This window comes from Pelobates fuscus, chromosome 9 (genome assembly GCF_036172605.1).
Source record: "Pelobates fuscus isolate aPelFus1 chromosome 9, aPelFus1.pri, whole genome shotgun sequence".
Taxonomy (NCBI): domain Eukaryota; kingdom Metazoa; phylum Chordata; class Amphibia; order Anura; family Pelobatidae; genus Pelobates; species Pelobates fuscus.
Genome location: NC_086325.1, coordinates 130,252,965 through 130,278,605, shown reverse-complemented (window position 1 = coordinate 130,278,605; position 25,641 = coordinate 130,252,965). Strand labels below are relative to the sequence as shown.

General features: G+C 40.4%; 1 protein-coding gene across 1 annotated transcript in view; it reads left to right on the top strand.

Annotated features, from left to right (window-relative positions):
• Positions 1–13,762: 13,762 nt before the first annotated feature.
• The window catches only part of LOC134573038 (uncharacterized), a 185,429-nt gene continuing 173,550 nt past the window's right edge, over positions 13,763–25,641 (top strand). Inside the window, exon 1 of the mRNA XM_063432422.1 lies at positions 13,763–13,831. The gene's annotated coding sequence lies outside the window, so the exon portion shown is untranslated. The remainder of the gene's footprint in view (positions 13,832–25,641) is intronic.

Sequence of the window (25,641 nt, the reverse complement as noted above, 5' to 3'; positions counted from 1 at the left end):
CTATCTAGAGAGGTAGTTGAGTTACAAGTATAAGAATCCAAGCAAAAAAAAGTATTCTTCCATTTTTATACTGCTAATGATTACTTTGTCAGATATAGAAACGAATGTAATAGGTGCTCACTCCAATATTAAATATAAAGTAATTTGTAGGCAGCGGTTGTGAGGAAAATTGACTTTATTTCGACATTTTATTCTATATTCGTGTGTTTTCTCCATTTTGCTGTATAAATATTGGTTATTAGTTTGGCAGTTTGAAACTACCGAACACCGACCACCCTCCTGGCTTGTTAAGTTCAAAAGTACTGTCGATTAAGTGTTCCCTGGGTGGCCGCTGTTCGTATTGCCGAACGCCACGTGGAAAAGAAAACGGCGTCTATCTTGTTCGCACGAGGGGAGTCAGCGGGACTTGGTCGTTGAGTGTCTGGAACTAAAATCGGACACTCGACCTCACGAACCACCGCTGAAAACTACCGAACACCAGCTTCTCCCACTTACCGAACAGCCAGAAGAGCGGCATTCGGTAGTTATGTTCGTGCAGACAAGGGGAGACAATCGCTGCTATGAGCCAGGAGGATCTATTCGGTATTTTGCTCGCTTTTCACCTTTTTCCCAATTGACCAACCGCACACGCTGAATTCATGGAACTGTTTTGGGCAGGAGCCTCGTGTGTGGTCGGTAAAACATGACTTCCACACTTTTCAAGAACCCCTGAACCGAAAATTTCAGGGGTTTGGATTTGGATATGTTTGTCCCCCAGATCGGGGCTATCAGGGGATATGTATTTTGTGGGGATACCTTGTGGGGAAAGGGGTGTTCTAACTTTTGGGGAAAATGTGTGCCTTTTGCCTGGAGATAATTGATGTAGTCCTTAACTTATCTCAATATCTCCCAGGTAGAGAGAAGGCGTGTATTAGTGAAATACTGTATAATGATTGGTTAATGTATTTGTTTGCTGTGGGAGGTCCTCTTGCAGGAGGATTTCTCATAAAAGCCAGCCTGTTTTCAATAAAGATCAGTTCTGTTACACCCTTCATGAAGTCTGGGCTCATGTTTGGGGAATATTCTATTTGCTGGGAAGAATCGTCTTGGAAGCTGTATTCATCTCTACTATTCCTCTACTCCCTGCTGTAGCCATAATCACTTAGGCTCAGCTGTTGGGAAAGGAATAGAAGACAGCAGTACCATAACCACTGCAGGTCTTAACAACTTTACTCCCCCTTAGTTCCATGGGTCGGCATACCCGCCTAGACCCTGCCGGGTTGGTTAGGGGATGTCCGGGTGGTATATTTAAACGTCCAAGTAGGTCTGGCGGGAAAGCCCATCCGCATTACCGTTCTGTTTGCTCGGGCGGTACTGCAGTGTAAAATTATAGGGCTGCAGCTCTAAACTCCAGCGCAGCAACCGGGGATTGTCTCTAGATACTCGTTTGAGCCAAATGAGGGGATTGTGGTCAGTAAGAAGGGTAAAAGCACCGCCATAAAGGTACGGTTGGAGTTTCTTTAAGGCCCATACTAGCGCCAGGCATTCTTTTTCCACGGTGGCATAGCTGACCTCCCGAGGTAGTAACTTACGGCTGAGGTATGCCACCGGGTGTTCCATGCCATCTTCCCCCACTTGGCTCAGCACGGCTCCCAGCCCAAACATAGAGGCATCTGTATGGGCGATAAATGTCTTATTAGGGTCTGGGGCTGCCAATACTGGAGCTTCACTTAAAGCCGTTTTAAGGCTCTGGAACGCTGTTGCACACTCAGGGGACCACGTTACCTGCTTGGGTAGGGACTTTTTGGTTAGGTCGGTGAGGGGTTTCGCTAGGGTGCTATACTCAGGGACGAACTTGCGGTAATACCCTGCTGTGCCTATACCTGCGTCTTAGTGCGGGGCTGGGGCCAATTGGCTATGGCCTCTACCTTGGCTGGCTCGGGACGCTGCTTACCAGACCCTACTCTATGCCCTAAGTACTGGACCTCTGCCATGTCCACATGGCATTTCTCGGGTTTCAGGGTAAGGCCGGCTTCTTGTAACTTGCTAAATACCGAGGCCAAGTGCAACAGGTGGGCTTCCCATGTGCCACTGTAGATGGCAATGTCATCCAAATAGGCACATGCGAAGTCCTGCATTCCTTCCAGAAGTCGGTCCGCCATCCTTTGAAACGTAGCTGGGGCATTCTTCATCCCAAATGGCATAACCCGAAATTGGTATAGCCCGAATGGGGTGACAAATGCCGACTTAGGGATGGCGGCCAGGTCTAGCGGAATTTGCCAATATCCTTTGCACAGGTCTAGGGTAGTTAGGAAGTGCCCGCTGGCCATGCGATCGAGCAATTCGTCAATCCGTGGCATAGGGTAGGCATCCGTCGTTCAGTTTCCGGTAATCAATACAGAAGCGAGTCGTACTGTCTCGCTTCGGTACTAGAACCACCGGAGACGCCCAGGGACTTTGTGAAGCCTCAATAATCCCTAATTCTAACATTTCTTGGATTTCCTTCCACATGCTAGTTCGTACTGCTCCCGGAATACGATATGGCTGCTGCCTCAAGGGGGTCTCCCCCTGTGTTTCTACCCGGTGCACTGCGGCGGAGGTGTACCCGGGTAGAACTGAGAATAGCCCACTGTATTCCTGCAGCAGGTGGTTAGCGTCTGCCTGCTGAGTGGGGTCTAGTTTTTCCCCCAACCCGACCTGTTCTAAGGTCCCTTGGTTAGCTGCTAGCAGGTTGGGTAAGGGGAGTCCCTCACTATCATCCGTGGACAGGGCACATATAGCAGCCACGTCCTCAGAGCGCTCATGATATGGTTTCAACATGTTCACATGAAAAGCTTGTGTGATCCTTTCATCTGAACATTTGGATACAATGTAGGTGGTGTCGCTAATCCTTCCTACCACTTTAAATAGCCCCTGCCAAGCTGCCTGGAGCTTGTCCTTTTTGGAAGGTCTGAGGGCTAGTACTTTTTGCCCTACTTCCAGGTTCCCATCTCTTGCCCCTCGGTCATACCATTGTTTCTGGCGTTTCTGGGCCGCCTGCAGGTTCTCCCGAACTGACTCGGTTAGGGCCTGCAAGCGGTCCCGGAACTCCAGCACGTGTGGCAGAACTGGGACTCCTTCCTCTCCTGTGTTGCCCTCCCAGTGCTCCCATATGAGGTCCAGGCGTCCCCGGACTTTTCTCCCGTATAGGAGTTCGAAGGGGGAAAACCCAGTGGACGCCTGAGGCTCTTCCCGGTAAGCAAACAGGAGATGAGGTAGAAATTTCTCCCATTGACCGTAGGACTCTGTGAACGCTGTGAGCATTTGTTTAAGCGTGCCGTTAAACCGTTCACAGAGACCGTTAGTCTGGGGGTGGTAGGGGAAGCTAAATAATGGTTTGACCCCGCAGCTCTGCCACAACTGTTGAGTTACAGTTGCCGTGAACTGGGTTCCCTGGTCTGAAAGTATTTCCCGGGGAAACCCTACTCGGGAAAAGATCTTGACTAGAGCCTCTGCTACCGTCTCCGCCTCAATGTTGGAGAGTGCCACAGCCTCAGGGTACCTGGTGGCGTAGTCCACCACCGTGAGGATGTAGCACTTACCGGAGGAGCTGGGTTTTCCTGAGAAGCCCTGCCAGGTCTACTGCCACTCTGTAGAATGTCTCTTCTATTATAGGTAGGGATCGTAGCTTGGCCTTAGGATGATCCCCCCTTTTCCCTATCCGTTGACATGTGTCACATGTCCTGCAGTAGGACTGCAAATCTTTGGATATCCCTGGCCAGAAGAACATCTGGGTTAGGCGGTCCTTAGTCTTCTTGATACCCAGATGCCCTGCTAGCGGGATATCATGGCTGAGCCCCTCCCAAAGATCTCTGTGCCTGGGAGATAATTGAGTTAAACACCGGTACGCTAATTATCTCCCAGGAACAGAGAGGAAAGCATAATAATATAAAACATAAAAATACCCCAAACCATAATAAAAATATAAAATAACCCCACAAATAATACATCCCCAAATAGGCCTGATCTGAACACGCAATTTCTCCAAACAGCTCAGATCCATGCAGTGTAGGGGAAACGCCACCATGTTCCACCACACGTGGTCCTATGCCCAAAACAGTTCAAGGGCTTTTGGTGCGTTGGCCAGTCAACTTTGGGGAGCTCCTGCAGTCGCAAAACGGGGTGCTCCACCTGAGTTTCTGGTAGCGTTTGTTCCCCTTAGTCTCAGGCACTTTCCCTAAAAAAAAAGAAAATAAATCACTCTCCTGGCAGAATTGAAAGTGGTTCAAATTCACGAACCAAGTTGTCCAGGAACCGCACGGTCACCTCATGCTGAAAACAGTTCCATAACATTCACGGCTAAGTACCGCTGAGGACTATTTGTGTTAGGTTCATGCGAACGGCCACCAGCATTCGGTTCCATTCTAATTCTAAAGGGAAAGTGCCGAACCAGGGGCACCCAGGGCAAGCTACTAATAGCGGCTGGGGAGGTTTCACTCCTGAACAGGGTCTTTGTATATGGCCCATAGTCTTTGGGCAGGAGGCTTGCTAGCAGGCTTCTCCAGGAACTCGTGGCATAGGCACATTTGCCACATCATCCTCCTCCCCAGCCCCTCTATGTGTCTCATCCTTTCCAACCCCTATATTTTATTTTTTGTGATCATTACTTTTTTTTTACATTTTAACATAGTTTTATTTGATTACAGTCACGGTTGGAACGGTTGTTGGAAAGAAGAATTTTCATACATATGCTTTTCCAGACTTTGTTACATAGTAATGTTAGCATGAACAACACGTGAGCATGAGTAACCCTTGTAACATTTAAAGGATCACTATAGGGTCAGGAATACAAACATGTATTCCTGACCCTATAGTGTTAAACCCACCATCTAGCCCCCCTGGGCCCCTCATGCCTCCATAAATATGGTAAAAAAAATCTTACTGTATTCATGCTTGAAGCTGTAACTCTGCATGCTGTTAGACTCAGAAAACAAGCAGTCTGCTGACATCATCAGAAGTGGTAGCCTGATCCAATCACAGTGCTTACCCATAGGATTGGCTGAGACTGACAAGGAGGCAGATCGGGGCAGAGCCAGCATGATTCAAACACAGCCCTTGAATCATGAATTGAATCAATGAATCTCTCTATGAGGAAAATTCCGTGTCTGCATGCAGAGGGAGGAGATACTGAATGTTTTGGATGCATTTTAGGCAGCCATGACCCAGGAAGGATCTCTAACAGCCATCTGAGGAGTGGCCAGTGAAGTTATCACTAGGCTGTAATGTAAACACTGCATTTTCTCTGAAAAGACAGTGTTTACAGCAAAAAGCCTGAAAGTAATGATTTTACTCACCAGAACAAATTCAATAAGCTGTAGTTGTTCTGGTGACTATAGTATCCCTTTAAAGTGTAACGTTTAAGTTGTCCCTATCCCTGGGCTGTTCAGCACCTAGAGTTTACAAATACAAAAAGACAAGTCCTGCGCTCACTCCCATCACTCCTGGGCGGCAACTACGACCATAGTACACATCAACCCAATACATACAGTAAAAACCAAAGAAAAAGTTACCTGTGATCTCTCCCAAATCCCTATGTATATTTATTTAAACAAATGGAGGTCAGTTACTCCAATGGCCCCTGGAGGGAATGCCCACCTGCCAATATCAAGGCAGACACCCCTAGGTGGGTCCTACACTGACCTTTCACCTTACTTCCTTGAGCCTCTGGCAAAGATATCTCTAATGAGACAGAGAGGGGTATTTTTTATATACACCCCTATATACTTATTAACCCTTAATAGGGAACACATGGGATGGGCGGCAGCATTGTAACAAAGCTGTGTGATACAAAAAGTGAATGCAAATACAAAAAGACAAGTCCTGTGCTCACTCCCATCATTCCTAGGCGGCATCAATTACCACAGTACACATCAGCCCAATACATACAGTAAAAACCAAAGAACAAATTACCTGCGCTCTCTCCCAAATCCCTATGTATATTTATTTAAACAAATGGAGGTCATTCAGTTACTCCAATGGCCACTGGAGGGAATGCCCACCTGCCAACGTCAAGGCAGACCCCCCAAGGTGGGTCCTACACTGACCTTTCACCTTGCTTCCTTGAGCCTCTGGGTTGTCTCTAATGCCCTGGAGCAAAGGCTCCAAGACATGCACAAAGAGAAGGGGAGAGAGTGGTCATCCCTGCCTCATTTGTGATTTTCACCAGTTCAGAAAGCTGACCATTGATGCGCAGCCTTGCCATGGGTGTGGAATACAGTGCTCCCAGCCAACACAACCAATTGGGTCCGAAACCCATGAGGTGCAATGTGTGTGTCATCAGGGTCCAGTCCACCCTGTAAAACACCTTTTCGGCATCTATGGACAGCAGAAGACTGGAGCCCCCCAACCATTTGGAGTGGTAAATTAGGTTCATGATTTTCAACATGTTGTGTTTGGCCTCCCTGCCCGGAATGAATCCCGATTGGTCAGGATGGGTCAGGGAGTAGTGGTCACAGTCTGTTTGCCAGTATTTAGTGAAAAGTTTAAGGTCTATATTTATGAGTGAGCTAGTAACTGCCACAAAGTGTCAGATCTTTCCCTGGTTTAGGCAACAGGGTTATTGTGACAGTTAGGGCCTGTGGTGGGAGGATTGCTGACTTGAGAAGTGAATTGAAGGCGTTAATAAAGTGCCCTGACAGTGTGGTGGCGAATAACTCATAGTATTTTGCCGTAAGGCCATCTGGGCCTGGGCCCTTATCTAGGAGCAGGCGTTTGATTGCAGTGTGGAGTTCCTTGCTTGTAATTTGTTGTTCTAGTGATTTTCTCACATTTTGTGGTATAGTGGATTTAATACTCTGCGTGAGGAAATTGTGTAATTCTGCTTGTGAGGGAGGGGCAGTGCGCAAGTTGTCCAACCCCTTAATATGTCTCATTCCCCCAACCCTAAATGTGTCATTCCTCCCCAGCCCCTCTTTGTCTCATTCCCCCAGTCTCTCCATGTGTCTCATTCCCCCAGTGTCTCCATGTGTCTCATTCCCCCATTCTCTAAATGTGTCTCATTTCCCCCAGTCTCTCCATGTGTCTTATTACCCTCAGTCTCTCCATGTGTCTCCTTCCTCCCAGCCCCTCTGTGTTTCATTCCCTCCCACTCCATGTGTCTTATTCCCTCCCCCACAGTCCCTCCCTGTGTCTCATTCGCCCATCCATGTGTCTCATTAACCCCTAATCCCTCCATGCGTCTCATTCCCTCCCCCCAGCCCCTCCATGTGTTAGTGAGAGGGAGAGCAAGATAAGGAGACAGAGTGCAGATGAGATATGAGGGAACAGGCAGGGCCGGTGCTAGGATTTTTGACTACACAGGCGAAGATGCATTTGACGCCCCCACCCCCCCCCCCCCGCACCCAAAAAAACCCAATGCATCTTCACCTCTGTGTCTCGGAGCCCCCCTTTTGAATTTTACCCCCATTAGTGTTGCTTATCCACTCTCTTACCCCTCTGGTCCCTTTGTGCCTTACACCCCCCTTTAGTGTGTCCCATACAACCCCTCTTATGTATTTCTTACTTCCCCGTCAGACACTTTCTATCTCTCTTTTTCTCCCATATAGACATAGACATAGATACAGGCAATAATACATACATGCACAAATACACAAACATACAGAAACACAACCATACAAGCACACAGTTATAATTATTCAGGCACACAGTCACAAAGATATACAGACACACAGTCATAAAAGGCACACAATCAAACAAACACAGTTATACAATCTACACATTCAGGTACATTGTCGTACAAACACAGACATACATTCATACAGACACAGGCACACACAAAAATACAGACACAGACATAAAGAAACATAGAGATTGGCATATAGAGACATACATACACAGTGATACAGAGACATACATACGCAGACAGTCATAAAGAGACATACAGACAAGGCATACAGAGACATACAAAGACAGACAAACAAAGAACCCTGCACACTGATACCGTGTAAATGCTCCGGCCATCCACAGTGGTAGTTGCTCCGACGTCAGGCAGACATCGCTGGATCCACCAGTAAAGTCTTCAAAAGGAATAAATGCAGGCAATACTCCAATAGTAAGGATGGTATATTTATTGATAGGTGACCAACCCCATAGAAAGTGTGATGTTTCGGCTCAGCAGAGCCTTAATAATGCAATAATGCTCTGCTTAGCCGAAACGTTGCACTTTCTTTGGGGTGGTTCACCTATCAATAAATATACCATTATTACTATTAGAGTGTTGCCTGCGTTTATTCCTTTTGAATACATACACAGATCATCATACAGAGACATACAGACTGTATGTCTCTGTATGACGGTCTGTGTATGTACACAGGATGGCTAAAAGATAGACCCCCATCTGTCGTGCAACTTTAACAATGCTTTTAAAGCTGGGGCTCTACCGATTCCCCATGCCTGCAGGATTGTATTTAGCACGGAGCGTGTTTGACTGTAAGTATGTGTTTGTATAGAGTATGTTTGTGTGAATGTAGGGGTGAGTTTGTATGTAGTGTTTGAGTTTGAATGCAAGCATGCATTTACGTGTAGTGTTGGGTTTTTGAATGCAGGTGTGTGTTTATATATAATTTTGGTGTCTGATACAGACGTGTGTTTGTATGTAGTGTTGACATTTGAATGCAGGGGTGTGTTTGTATGTAGTGTTTAAGTTTGCATGCAGGTGGTTATTTGTGTGTAGTGTTGGTGTTTGAATGTTGAGATGTATGCACATATACACATACACTGCCACACACGCACACACTGACACACATGCAGATACACATATACACAAACGGATACACATTCAGATAGACAGACACACATATACAGATACACACAAACACTGACAGACATACAGATCAACACACACTGACATACAGACACACTGACAGACATACAGATACACACATACACAATGATAGACATACAGTTACACACACAGACACACTGACAGACACACACACACACTGACAGACATGGATACACACAGACACACTGACAGACAGATATATACACACACAGACACACTGACAGACAGAACACACAAGACACTGACAGACAGAAACACACACAGATACACTGACAGACATACAGGCACACTGACAGACATACGCACACACACATACACACACAAAGACACACTGACAGACATACACAGACAGACACACTGACAGACATATAGATACACACAGACACACTGACAGAAAGATATACACACACACACACACAGACACACTGACAGACATACACACACGGACACTGACAGACAGAAACACACAAGACACTGACAGATAGAAACACAGACAGACATACAGGCACACTGACAGACATATACACACACAAAGACACACTAACAGACAGACATACACAGACACACTGACAGACATATAGATACACACAGACAGATATATACACACACAGACACACTGACAGACATACACACACAAACATGCTGATCAAAATATACACTTTTCTAGCCATACACAGGAGGGTGGCTTACCTGGGATCTAGAGTGCTGGCTCAGGTAGTTGGGAGTTGGAGCTAGTCCTGCCCAGCCCCCCTCCTCTCTGCATTCTGCTCTCTGCAGTCTTCTTGGGAGGAAGTCCTCCCATGCTGAAATGAAGGTGGCCAGCGTTAGCTCCGCCCCTGCTGGGCGCACTGTGTGTTACAGAGGGAGCAGGGATATGACATGTTCATATCCCCGCCCCCTCCACACAGTCCGCGGCACTGTAGGGAAGAAGGCTGATTTGTGGGGATGCTGCTGCCGCTCGGCCACGCTTCAAGAAGTGACCGGCAGGAAAGGGACGCTGTGCGCTTTCCTCCTGCCGGTCACCCCGACATTTGCGCCCCCGGGCCGGTGCGCCCTAAGGCGGCCGCCTGTGCCGCCTTATGGACGCGCCGGCCCTGGGAACAGGAAGTTGGGGGGGAGGATTAGAGTAGAAACCTTTTCCGCTGTAGCGGGTGTGAATAAGTATAGAACAGCAGAGAGAGTGGGGTTGGGAGACGTATTGGTAGGGGAAGGAGAGAGATGAGAGATCTATTCCCTGATTGTAGAAATCTTTCCAGTGAAGTGAGTTGCAAAGTTTGTGGCAGACAAAGTGGCAGGAGGAGGGGGAGTAACAGGGTGCAGAAGAGCTTTAAAAGTGTGAAATAGGCATTTGGGTTTGCTGGAGAGTGTGCTTATGAGGGTGTTGAAGCAGTTTATAAGTTTATAGATATAAGATAAGACCAGGGACTAATGAAAGTATTTATAAAATTGGGCAGACTAGATTGGCCGAATGGTTTTTATCTGCCGTCACATTCTATGTTCCTATGTTACATTTGCAGAGGAAAGAGCCAAGCTGTAGGAGTGCAGCATTTATATAACATTTATAGTGGAGGACGTCAGATGCAGAGTGATACTTTCTCCAGCAGTGTTCAGCAGTTTCTATAGATTTTTGTAATAGTTAACAAAGGTTTTGGCAACTTCATTTGGAGAATACGATGATTCAGTATTTTAAATTAGTTTAATAACTAATCTGTCATCTTTGTTTTTACTCATATCCATTCCATGTAACTCTCACTATAATTCCTCCTTTAACCCCTTAAGGACACATGACATGTCTGACACGTCATGATTCCCTTTTATTCCAGAAGTTTGGTCCTTAAGGGGTTAAAGCTGCTTTCTGGAATGCACACTCTGTTTGAAGCACCACCTGCTACCTGCAGAGATACTCCCGTTCAGCTAAACGCTGCTGGAGGAAGTCCCGCACCTTGTCAGACTTCCTCCACTATAAATTCATATTGTGTTCATGCAGCACAGCCCTCACTCTTGCTAAACAATACTACCTTTCCTTTTTCATTAGTTTATATTCACTCAGTCCCAGGCGTATCTTTAATACCTTCAACTCTCTCCTTTGCCCACCTCAAGCCACCCACCCCAATCTAACTTTTCAGCCGATAGCCCTTCATGCTACTTTACTGACAAGACTGAACAGCTAAGGAAATAATTCTCCCTCTCGCAACCACACCTGGACTGTATCTTCCCTACCTTACAGGCCTTCTACCCAGCTACAGTACAGGAGCTGGCTGCGCTTCTCCTCTTGTCCCACCACCTGTCCGCTTGATCAACTACCTTCCCACCTTATCAGATCTCTCTCCCCTTGTCTTGTACCATCCTTAACACACATCCTGAAGTGCTCTCTTTCAACTGGTGTTGTCCATGCTCAATTTAAGCATGCTACTGTCGTACCAATCCTAAAAAAGCCATCCCTAGACTCATCTTCCCCTTTCAACTATGGTCCCATATACCTGCTTCCTTTTTCCTCAAAGCTTCTAGAAAGACTTGTCTTTACTTGTGTGACTCACTTCCTAAATTCTATAGGTGTCAATTAAAAATAATAACCCTTACCTATAAAGCTCTAACGAATTCTTGCCCCTCTTACATTTCTTCACTGACTAATAGATTTGCCCCTTCTTGGTCTCTCCGCTCTTCTGGTGACCTTCTCCTGTCTGCTGCTCACACCCTTACTGCTAACTCGCGCTTGCAGGACTTCTTCCGGGCAGCTCCCTTCCTTTGGAACAGTCTGTCTACCCCCATCAGACTCTCCCCTAGTCTTCAATTGTTTAAAACGTCCCTCAAAACACATCTGTTCAGAAATGCTTATGGACACCCAGATTAACTTATCTATACCTATCCTTATCTATCTCTTGCTCTCCTAAAGAGCCACACTCCACTCTCACCTCCAGTTATATTACTTTTCCACCTTGTTAGGTGGCTGTCACCCTTGCTGCCCTGTTTTGTATTTGTACCCCACCTCCTCTAGACTGTAAGCTTGTTTGAGCAGGGCCCTTATCTACCTATTGTTCCTGTGTCCCTGTGTAATTATCTAATTTATTGTAAATGTCCCCCTCTTTCATAATATTGTAAAGCGCTGCAGAATTAGTTGGCGCTATATAAATACCAATAATAACAATAATAATATATATGGTACAAAAAATAGCTCTGTTAACAGAATATGTTATGGTCCTGCTGACTGCTGCCTGTGGTTACATACAACCTTGCTTCATTACTGAACATTTAGTGTATGATCCGGTTTACTATAACTGACAGGAACATCCTCTGTAGCAGTACTGCATCACACTCACTGACTTAAGATGGCTCCCAGAATCAGAACAGATTTCACTATGAATCCCTCTAATCCTCAATATACTTCAGGGATCCTTAATTCTCACTATTCTGGAAAGGACTTCCATTCTCAACATCCACTGAAACCAAATTTAGTTCTTCAGTTACTAGGATTAATAATTGGTTCATGCCTTAAGTTATTTGGATGGATAAAAGGGAATATATATGTCTGCCCTGTGGGATCCAGTTACTTCTAAATTGCTCGCTTATGAGTAACCATTTCAACTGATTGATCTTTCCTAAGATATTGTCATATATTATTACTGGAGTCTAAAAGACTGTGATATTCTTACCAAATATTTTCAACATTTGCTATTGAAATCTAATGTGTAATATTCCTAAAACAGGAATTGCGTATTTTCTTATACTTTATTTGAAGTCTAATGTACTATATTATCTATTCCTAATTAGGAGTTACCTTGTTTATCTATTTCTGCTGAACTCTATTTTCTGCAAAGCAATCCTAAACACGATTTGCCATTGCTTAATGGAATATTATTTTCAATTTATATTGCTGAAGAAGATTGTTAAAGTGAAAATACCTAAATTTATTAAATCAAACTTTCTAAAAGTGACAGTATCAAATGTATTGTTTCACCTGCAGTTGATTTCCAAATTAAGTTACACAAGGCGATGCAAAGGCAAACATTACAGTTGAGGAGGAGAAATAGAAACATTGTTTAATTTCTTCTTTTCTCTGCATGCTTTTTCTTTTCAAATAATTTTTAACAGAGTTTTTCATAAAAAAAAAAAAAAAAAACCCAAACAAACCCATAACAATATAATTGTAAAACAGTACTATAACAAACAAATATTAAGGGAGGGAAAGGGGATCCATTTTACAAATCTAAGAAGATTTTACATGTCAAATAGTTACATAAATAAAATATAATTCAGAGCATACCAATTTGAAAGCAAATATGAGTATAAATATAACGGATATCTTTTTTCGTGAGATCGTGGGATGTGTAGAAGCATTTATATGCAATATTTTTTCTTTATCTCATTTTCCCAGTTGCCCGATGAAACCGCATAAAAGCCGAATGTTGGGAAGGTTGCCAAAATGCCCGTTCATACCTTTTGTTAAAACATACTAAAAGTTAAAATTCCTTAATAGATGGAATGGTCTGGGATTTCCAGTAACAAGCTATGACTGACATCGCCGTGATAAGAATATGACCATCATATTTCTACCTTACTAATTGTACCATGGCGGTTTCCTTTTTTGTGTTGACTACCAGGTGAAAATGACTGATCATATAAAAATGATTGACAGGAGGACCCTGTTGCATAATATGAGGTGTAGCTTTCCACATTTTAATTTTTTTTTTATTTTTATGTATATTTGTCAAATATAGAGATAAATAAACATAGTATCTAAATCCTGGGAACAATTTCCGTTTAAGGGCTTATGCTTCCATGCTACAATTTTTGCAAAAAACATTTTTATTTATTTAAATTAATATTTATGTTCTTTGTTTTCATGTCCGTTAAAAAGTAGAAGTATACCTCTGCTATATGAATTATCTTTGGAATGCTGCCATCATGTCCCTCCCTCTTTTCTTTAACAAGATCTGAATACAGGAAGAAAAATCAGATTACAAAGGTGGAGGAAGAGAAACGACAGAAGAACCAAGAATTTGGTTGAACATTTTTCTAATCAATATTGCAAAGGTAGTAACCATTTTTTTTTATCTTTGTACAAACCTTCATGTATTTTCCTTGATGTTTCTAAGTCTCGCTAATGTGTACATTAGTGCTAATTTTAATCTTAAATCTTTGTTCCTGCTCTTCTTACATTTCAAGATGCTTTAACTGATTTTAGCATATCTGTTCAGCTCTATTGTAGTCATTTAGTGTTTAAGCTAACATTATCTTGTAAGCAGCTTGCATAAAAAGGTTAGGGAAGACATACTTTGTCTGAGCAGGAAACAAAATTACAATTTAACCTGTTTGCATTCAGAGAGAACACGAGTTGCTTGGCTTTTAACCCCTTAAGGACACATGACATGTGTGACATGTCATGATTCCCTTTTATTCCAGACGTTTGGTCCTTAAGGGGTTAAATGTTGAACTCTAAATTATGTTGCAGTAAAGTAGCTAATATTAGAGAGAGCAACATCTTATTTATCTTCATGCACATATAGTTTAGTGTTTTTGTAATCCAAATAGAGTGTTTAAATGAATAATAATATCATCAATAGCACAGTACATGCTTGAAAAGTATACATATTGATATTGCTATTTATATGAGTTTGTTAGTAATAAGTTTAAATGCAAACTTATATGTATATCTTGCTAGGAATTTGTTTTATGGATGTAAATTTGTAGACTCACATTGACCCTGACATTTCAACGGTTAAAAGGATAAATATCCTACTGTGGTAAACTAAAGTAGTGTTTCCTGTTGAGCAAGTTTCAGCATTTTCAGACCACAGTGATACCCTATGTACACAGGAGAAGTGACTTCATGTTCAGCTCACCCTTCATATATTAGCTATTAGCTAGATATTAGATATTAACGTATGTATATATACATATTTTTTATGTATTTATTTTTTTGAGAGCTCTTTTTCTCCATTTCCTTCCTTTGTGATTTTGTGTCTCATTGTTATATATCTGAATAAGAAAATCTCAGGCACTCACTGCGATTGCTACCAGGCAGATTTATTGCAATGTTTCGACCTGTTAAGATCTTTATCAAGCTTAACAGGTCGAAACGCTGCAATACCTCAGGAAATATACCTCAAGAAATATATATGAATAAGAAAATCTCATGCACTCAGATTTTCTTATTCATATATATTTCTTGAGGTTTGCTGACCCATGCTCAGTAGCACCCTGGGTTGAAACATTGTGGCCGAGTGCGACCCTACTCCTTTTTTCATTGTTATATATCAGCTTCAATTTTACCACTATTTTATATTGGTTGTTGATTTTGTTGTAGGTTTTTGTCTCTGTTAGCATTATGCAAGCTATTACTCTAACAGGGTTATTTACTAAAGTGTGAATCATTGGGAATTAAAAGTGAATTACACATTTAATGAAAGCCTTTTACAGACTAGCTATTTTAGCCACGGTTTTGTCTTTCAGATTGAGGTCTCAATTTCATATTTTTGAATACGCTTTTCTTTTTTTCTTATTTTTTTTTCACGGAAAGGCTTCTGTCCCATGAGTTTATACCGCTTAGCAATAGGATAGATGCCAATCATCATATGTTGTTATATATAACAAAGTTCTATATAAAGATTCATTGAAATTTATTTTATTAAACTGGAAGACATGTAAACCAAGATCCGAGATGTTTCCTCCCCCCCTTTTTTCTTCCTTCTGTATCCCAAGTTTGCTTTGAAAGTGAAAAATAAAAATTGTCAAATTTAAAAAAAAAAAGAAATTTATTTTATTTTGTGTTATTTTTATTGGACGTAAGACCGGCCATGGGGCATCAATATCTGGCCAATTACACCATCATAATCTATATTAGCCAATAGATTGATACCTATCTCCCTTAGTCGTATCTTATCAAACTAAACATATAAAACATACATAAAAAAAGGGATAAAAGGGAATCATGACATATCACACGTTAAAGCTGTTGATACAGTTGTATCTACTGCATTAGTGTGATAGTATTGGTAGTTTATAACAAAAGCTGATTTAATCAGACTGCCACTTTGTTATGTTATAACTCATCTGGTGATTGGTTCTCCTGATGCAGAAGCATGTTACAAAATTAACAAAGGGATGATAGATTTTAGTTATAAAAAGCAGCTTAAAAAAACTAAATGTGGTTACTATAGGAAGAAATATCTCAGATAGAATATGATAGAACTATATAAATATATGTAAAGGACCATTGCAAACAGTTCTCTTGAAACCTGTTATTAAATAGGAATGTAAAAAAGGCAATAAGTTATCCACTGAGATCTCAAGAGATGTGATTTTGCCAAAAAAGGGGGTCTGTGCAGTAGGATAAATTATGGCATGGAATTATTTGCCATAAATAGACACTATAGGCACCAAAACAACTTTAGCTTAACACCTTAAGGACGCAAGACGGTTCAGGACCGTCATCGGCATTTTTCCCTTGCCGACCGACGACGGTCCTGAACCGTCCTAAATTTAAAATGTACTTACCCGATCGCCGTCGTTCCCCCGGCGGCGATCGGCGTTGCTCCCGTTGTGGGGAGACTGCCTGCAGCCCAGACAGTCTCCCCATGGCGGATTAGGACCCCTGGGGCCATGTGATCGCCCAACAGGGCGACCACATGGTCACAATAGGTGTCCTAGTCTCTGCCTGCAGGGGGACTGTCTGTGCTGACAGGCAGTCTCCCTGCAACTGTAAAATCAAAAAAAAATTTAAAGTGAAAGTTAATAAAAAAAATATATTATTATATATGTGTATATATATATGATATATAGACATATATTATACCTATATAATATATGTCTATATATCATATATATAATGTCATGCTAAGTGTATTTTTATATTAATATGTACATATATTAATATAAAAATACACTTATAATTAATTTACACACGTATATATATAATACCTATATATATATTGTATATATATATTATTATAAAATACGAATAATAAATAATTTAAATTAAATTAAAAAAATTAAAAATAATAATAAAAATTAAAAAAAATTATATATCTATACGAAATGTTATTCTAACTGTATTTTGATATTAATATATATATATTTATATCAAAATACACTTAGAATGAAATTGTATATATATCTATGTATATATAAATAAATAAAAAGAATACGAACTATTCATATGTCCATATACAAAATGACATAAATAATTATATAAATATACACGTAGACTTCAAATATATAAATATGCACATATATTTAAATTCTACGTGCGTATTTATGTAATATTTTTACATAATTAAGTTATTTTATTGATTGCAATTTAAGGGACCTGCCTGCCAACCCAGGCCGAAAGTCTAGAGAATTTAATTTGCTAGCACTGTATTTTACCCTGAAACGTTCTACGACACCCTAAAACCTGTACATGGGGGGTACTGTTTTACTCGGGAGACTTTGCTGAACACAAATATTAGTGATTCAAAACAGTAAAACATATCACAACGATGATATTGTCAGTGAAAGTGACTTTATTTGCATTTTTCACACATAAACAGCACGTTTACTGATGATATAATTGTTGTGATACATTTTCCAGTTTTGAAACACTAATATTTGTGTTCAGCAAAGTCTCCTGAGTATAACCCCCATGTACAGGTTTTATAGCGTTTTTTAAAGTTACAGGGTCAAATATATGGGTCAAATATTTTTACATTGAAAATGGCCAGGTTGGTTACGTTGCCTTTGAGAGCGTATGGTAGCCCAGGAATGAGAATTACCCCCATGATGGCATACCATTTGCGAAAGAAGACAACCCAAGGTATTGCAAATGGGGTATGTCCAGTCTTTTTTAGTAACCACTTGGTCACAAACACTGGCCAAAATTAGCGTTCAATTTAGTTTTTTACTTTTTTCACACACAAACAAATATGAACGTTAACTTTGGCCAGTGTTTGCGACTAAGTGGCTACTAAAAAAGTCTGGACATACCCCATATTGAATACCCTGGGTTGTCTACTTTAAAAAAAATATGTACATGTGGGGTGTTATTCAGCGATTTATGACAGATAATAGTGTTACAATGTCACTATTGATACATTTAAAAAATATATGTTTTGAAACCGCAATATCCTACTTGTACTTATAGCCCTATAACATGCAAAAAAATAGCAAAAAGCATGTAAACACTGGGTATTTTTAAACTCAGGACAAAATTTTGAATCTATTTAGCAGTTTTTTTCATTCGCTTTTGTAGATGAATAAAAGACTTTTCACATAAAAGTCAAAAAACATGTATTTTTTTCAATTTTTCATCATATTTTTTCATTTTTTAAAAATTAAATTACATGAGATTATATAAATAATGGTATGTAAAGAAAGCCCGTTTTGTCCTGAAAAAAAACAATATATAATTTGTATAGGAACAGTAAATGAGAGAGCGGAAAATTACAGCTAAACACAAACACCACAAAAGTGTAAAAAGATGCCTGGTCGCAAATGTACAACATCGCAAAAAAAGTCCAGTCCTTAAGGGGATAACAGAATTATCAACAATTCCAAAAATACCCTACTAAAAGAGGAAATGGAAATGAGAAAGTCCCTAAAAAATTAATAAGGAAAGTTTATTCAAAATTGGACAACATTTTTTTAAATTGAAATCAGAAGTATTCAAGGACTCAAATAATCAGTAAAAAAATTACAATATACCATCACCTAACAGAAGAAAATATATACACATGAAGTCTCCTAATTAGATTTCAGTCTATGGAGTGAATATAGGGAGGACATATGTTTAAAATCCCACAAAGGAAAATGGCAATATAAACCACAATTGATCCTTAGAAAAATAACAAAGAGGACTGTTACAAAAAAAATGCTACTAAATTAGTATAGATAATCACTTGGAGTCAAAATATTGATCTGTGTTGATATAATGATACTTGAGGTAAGTATGTATCAATCAATCAATTAATCAATCAATCAATTCTCTGTAACACTAACAGTAGTAGTGATTAAGTGTAATACATTTGACTACATAAAACCAGGAGATTTGGGGGAAAGGGTAAAATATACCAAAAAGAAAACACAACCTACTAATGAAAAAATAATATTTATTTGTAAAGGATAAATTATGCCTAATGCTAAAAGGATATATTGCAAAGTATATAGCCTCCCAACACCACAGGCTGTATCTCAGATATGAGGATGTATCTGAGAGTGCTACCATGACTTAACCCCCTATTTACTTTGCGCTTCTTAAGTCTCCCCTATCAATGGTTAAAAGAGTCAAAAGTTAGCTTTGCAATTACACATCCCAAAAAGTCAGATTATAGCTAGAGACTCCTACAAACAGATCACCACTCACATACCATGAACAATTTAAAAACAACTAAGCTACCCGACGTGCAATTTGGCACCTGTGTGCACCTTTGTCTGCATGATCTTTGCAACAAACCTGCTTCATTAATCTTAAAGTTTTGTTTTGGTGACTATAGTGTCCCTCTAAGAATGTGTTTTATCTGATACACATTCAGGGAGTGACATCCAATTAGCTGCTTCTAGGCTTGGACTGGTAATTGGGTAAACAAGTAGATGACCTGTGGGTCGCAATGGCCACATGCCAAGGCCAACAGTGGTGATCGGATAATCTGACTTGCTGTCCAGGGAAGCACTCCCTGCATGGGAGTACCGGCACAAAGAGGTCGGTCTCTCTGTTGCTTAACCCCTTAAGAACACATGACAGAAATATTCCATCATGATTCCCTTTTATTTCAGAAGTTGTGTCCTTAAGGGGTTAATGAGCCAAGAAAATGTAATGCTATGGTGTGGGAGGAGTAGGCTAATGACAGGTAGATGAGAAGAGCTGGGAAATTCTCTGGTTTTTGGTGCGCATATCCTCTGTGTGCAAACAATGGCTATCTCTTGCAAAGACATTTAGTGTCTAAGCGTTGCTGCAGTGATCTGTGGCAATACTCTGACTTCCCAAGTGCCAGAACTCACAATAGATAGTCATTGTCTGAAACCAAAGGATGTACAGACCAGAGAGGCAGCCTGCTGGATCACAAGGGATCTGAATGCACCACTCGCTGCAAGGTAACAAGAGGGTGGGGAGAATTTTTTTTTTTTTATAATTATTGAATAGAAATATTAAAATTAAGACCCTCCACACTCCTAAAAGAACACATTAAACCCCCTATACACACACTATACCAGTTACACAAACACACACACACACCATAGGGATTGTTATTATTTTTATCCAACTATGGGTATTTTGGCACTTTTTATGTAGCAATTTTACTGCCAATCTCTGATAAGAATTGTATTAAAATTGTGGATATTATGCTTTATACATACACACATAAGGTTTATAAATATCTATTTTGTAAACCTAATGTGTGCTATTACTGTAGATCACCCAAATTATGTTCAGTTATATCTTTGGAGTAGAATAGAGCAATACCCCAATGAAGCAATACCCTAATGTGACATGCCACTGTCATGTAAGGCTACAGTGCCATATATGAGACCTGAACCCTTCGGTATTTACAATAAAAATTTTGATGGATTGGATGAGCTTAAGTCTTTTTTGCGGGGCATTGTAGCAATCTGAATGTTAATATTACCCAACAAAAGCCTAGTATTTGTGAATGTAGAGACTCCAGATTATCTCATATGGTATATTGTGCCCTATCATGCCACCATTTTTCACCAGTTTATATAAAAGTTTGTGGTATTTATTTTTTGTTTTATATGTCGGCATTGCATTTTTTGTGGGCAGATTTGCACTGCTAACTCTTCTTAATAAAACAATACCTGGAATGTATGCCATTGTCACTAGCAAAGTTACAGTATCATATACGAGATCGTAACATTTCAGATTTTATAGTTATGATTTAGATGTCTAATTTTGAGGCATTTTACTTGTTTGATTTTAAGGTTACTCCACAAATGCATACCATTTCCAAAAGAAGACATAATGGGGTAGAGTATGTCATATGGTTTATCTTAAGCCTTATTGTACAGTTATATTTTTTCCGATTTCTTTCACTTTTTATACAGTGAGGGAAAAAGGTATTTAATCTCCTGCTGATTTTGAACGTTTGCTCACTGACAAGGAAATGATCAGTCTATAATTTTAATGGTAGGTGTATTTTAACAGTGAGAGAATAACAAAACAAAAAAAAAAAACACGCATGTCAAAAAAGTTATATATTGATTTGCATGTCAATGAGTGAAATAAGTATTTGATCCCCTTTCAGTCAGCAAGATTTCTGGCTTCCAGGTGTCTTTTATACACGTACCGTTCTGAGATTAGGAGCACTCTATTAGAAGAAAGCACATGTACAGGCCTGTCTGAACTTTGCCAATGAATATCTGAATGATTCAGAGGAGAACTGGGTGAAAGTCTTTTGGTCAGATGAGACCAAATTTGAGCTCTTTGGCATCAACTCAACTCACTGTGTTTGGAAGAGGAGGAATGCTGCTTGTGATCCCAAGAACACACAAAAAGAAAAACACACAGCCAAGGCAACAAAGGAGTGGCTCAAGAAGAAGCACATTAAGGTCCTGGAGTGACCTAGCCAGTTTCCAGACCTTAATTTCATAGAAAATCTGTGGAGGGAGCTGAAGGTTTGAATTACCAAATGTCAGCCTCGAAACCCAAAAGACTTGGAGAGGATCTGCAAAGAGGAGTGGGACAAAATCCCTCCTGACATGTGTGTGTAAACCTGGTGGCCAACTACAAGAAACATCTGACCTCTGTGATTGCCAACAAGGGTTTTGCCACCAAGTAGTAAGTCAAAGGGGTCAAATATTTATTTCACTTATTGACATGCAAATCGTTTTATAACTGTTTTGACTTGCATTTTTCTGGATTTATTTTGTGTTTTTTTTTTTTGTTATTCTTTCTCTAACTGTTAAAATACACCTACCATTAAAATTATAGACTGATCATTCCTTTGTCAGTGGGAAAACGTTCAAAATCAGCAGGGGATCGAATACTTTTTTCCCTCACTTTACATGCAAATTACAATATAGTGGTTTATTTTGTAAACATGACTTGCGTAACTATAGTAAATATCACTAAATTAAGCTCAGCTTTATCACCTGAATACAGAATGACCCCCTTTCATACCTTTGTCAAATTTTGTTTAAATTAGGGGAGCTATTTACTAAACAGTGCCCTAAAATTGAATTAAATAGGTCAATCCCATGTAAGGGTGCCAATTAGGGGTGCTACCTACGAAACAGCTCCCTAATTTGGTATCCTAAATAGAACAATCTCACATAAGGATATTAAATTTGGGAGCTATGTACTAAACAGCTGAATGATCAACCTTAAGAAAGGAAAAAAAAACATCCTCATATTTTTGATTCATATTTATATCAATTCTTCCCATTCCTGTCAATAAGGTTTCCATGTGAGACAGCAAGTGTAGCACATAATATCTCTGCTATTACAATCTTCAGATACAACTTCCTCACTTGAAGACCATGGTAATGGTGAGGTAAAAACATTGTCACTGCCAGGACCAGATACTTGTCATTGCACACTGACTTTCTGGAATTTTACAACTCTGATTTAGACTGTTAATTTGTAAAAACACACATTTTCTCATCTTTAACCCCTTAAGGACCGGACTGTTTTTGCGATGTTGTACATTTGGGACAAGGCCTCTTTTTACACTTTTGTGGTGTGGTGTGTTTAGCTGTAATTTTACGCTCTCTCATTTACTGTTCCCATACAAATTATATATTGGGGTTTTTTTTCAGGATGAAAAGGGCTTTTTTTTTTTAACATACCATTATTTATATACTCTCATGTAATTTAATTTAAAAAAAAATATGATGAAAAATTGAAAAAAATACATTAGTGACATAGTAACACTATTATCTGTCATACATCTCTGAATAACACCCCAAATTTACACATTTTTTTTAAAGTAGACAACCCAGGGTATTCAATATGGGGTATGTCCAGTCTTTTTTAGTAGCCACTTAGTCACAAACACTGGCCAAAGTTAGCGTTCATATTTGTTTGTGTGTGAAAAAAGTAAAAAACTAAATTGAACGCTAATTTTGGCCAGTGTTTGTGACTAAGTGGCTACTAAAAAAGACTGGAAATACCCTGTTTGCAATACCTTGGGTTGTCTTCTTTTGCACATGGTATGCCATCATGGGGGTAATTCTCATTCCTGGGCTACCATACGCTCTCAAAGGCAACGTAACCAACCTGGCAATTTTCAATGTAAAAATATTTGACCCATATATTTGACCCTGTAACTTTCAAAAACGCTATAAAACCTGTACATGGGGGGTACTGTTATACTCAGGAGACTTTGCTGAACACAAATATTAGTGTTTAAAAACAGGAAAACATATCACAACAATAATGTCATCAGTAAAAGTGCTGTTTGTGTGTGAAAAATGCAAAAAAAGACACTTTAACTGACAATATCATCGCTGTGATATGTTTTACTGTTTTGAATCACAAATTTTTGTGTTCAGCGAAGTCGCCCGAGTAAAACAGTATCCCCCATGTACAGGTTTTAGAAAGTTACAGGGAAAGTTACAGTGCTAACAAATGAAATTCTCTGGACTTTCGGCCTGGGTTGTCAGGCAGGTCCCTCAAATTGCAATCAATAAAATTATTATTACATAAATTATATTACATAAATACGCATGTAGAATTTAAATATATATGCATACTTATATATTTGAAATCTACGTGTATATTTATATAATTATTTATGTAATTTTGTATATGGACATGTATATTTTGCATTATTTTTATTTATTCATAAATACATAGATATATATACAATTTCATTCTAAGTGTATTTTGATATATATATATATATATATATATATTAATATCAAAATACAGTTAGAATAAAATGTCATGTAGATATATAATTTGTTTTAAACATTTCATTATTATTTTTAATTTTTTTTTATTTAATTTACTTATTTGTTTTTTACAATATATATACAATAGCATACTTAAACGTGAAGCATATTGGATCCATACTTTAGGGGCACTATCACCTAAGGGGTTAAATGAGAAAAATGCCCTGTATTGCTTTTTGAATAGAAGATAACAGTGTTGTATATGAAGCATTTGTGGGATATTATAACATTGTGTTCTTATTATGATGTTTGTAACTAATATTGTATTAGTAAGATATACATTGTTAGGAGATTTTGTGGTATAAATGGGATATACTGATTTTGTCTCTATACACATATTCTGCCGATAGGCATTAGGAAAGTGTAAGACAGAAAAAATAGGTTCGGTAGTTTTTTCCTGCGTTAGGTTAGCTCCTGGCCCTGTCCAGTGGGATTTACTTTTCTTACCTTCCGGCCTGCTGTTTACATTCTATCCAAGATAGAATGGGTGTATTTTCTCTTATCTACGTTTATTGTTGCTTTTTTGTTTTTTCATGACTTCCTTTTCATTTTCGCTCGGGTCGTCGTGAGGCCTGACTTGGCCTCCTCCGACCTCCCGGGCACTCGTGGATTGCGGAGAACGTCTCCAGCTTTCCTCGGACTACCAACGGTCTACCAGGACCCCGGGCACGGGCGCACGGGATCCGGATAGTCGGTTGATAGTTTTCCATTCCTTGTTTCCCAGATTGCCCTCAGCCTTATGCTGGCATTTATAATTGGTGCGCCCTACAGTTTGGTCACCCTGAATCTCTAGGGACTCTAGTTTGCACCACAGGAGGGTGCGGCCCTCCATCACCTCGATCTGAGTATATTTAATTTCAGGAACAGAGGGCGAACCCTCTCATACGGAACCGGATACTGATTTGTTATTAGAGGGCGCAGCCCCTCACTCGTCCTCAACCAGATACTGGACTGGATACAGAGGACAAGTTGGGTGGACCCATTCTCATAGAGAGAACCGGTCTCGGATGTAGACTCTGCTGTTGGTTACTAACGGGTGCGGCCCGCTCAGGCTAGCAGCCGGACGCTCTCATGGTATGCGATCACAGTAGTAGAGAGCGCGGCTCTCTCATACACTCGCCGCTCTACAGTACCGGCCATTTGTTCATCACACAGGCTTGTGCCTGTGCAAGACATTGATGATTACATAGAGGGGCGTCCCTCCTGCATTCAATTAGAGCTGACATCCACGCTACTGACTTCGTTCTAGGGGACTGCCTGGTCATGCAAGAATTACATGTTTAGACTAGATCCCTCTATTCTATCTCCTGCGATGAATCTACTGGATCCGGACCGCTGTAAAACACGCGAGAAATACTCAGAGGTATAACGGGGGGAGTCTCCCACTTATTTACACACACTCCTGGAGATGGTACGGCTAACGGATAGTCCTCTGGTATTATGAGAGTGCAGGTTTTTGGCATATTCTGCACTATATAATACAGAGATTGCTTTCTGTTTTGGATATCCAGACCATTACGAGCAAACTGCGCAGTTTCTCCCATGTCAAGATGTCGGGAGATACGGAGACCTTCATGGAGCAAACAGGCACTGCCTTACTCGGGTAACAAGATTGAGGGAGACATATTACCCGGTCTGAAGGTAAAACCGTACATATGGGTCACATGGTAAGCCAGGAATCCCCGGTTGTTTTGACTTCCCCGGTCTTTACGATCTTGGGATAAGAGGGCGGGACTGCCCCGTCTCCTCGGAGCACATACCTGGTGAACATGGTTCGGAGATGGAGGACCTTTTGTCTATACTCTATTCATCCCTCATGGGAGCCGTCTTTTTTGGGGATTTGCCCTAACCTTCTTTTCAACTACCGTCGAGGAGATCTACAAGACTTTACGGAGGTACATGGTGTGCCCCGACTCCTACCGACATCTTTCACTCCTTGACGAGGGCATTGCTGGATG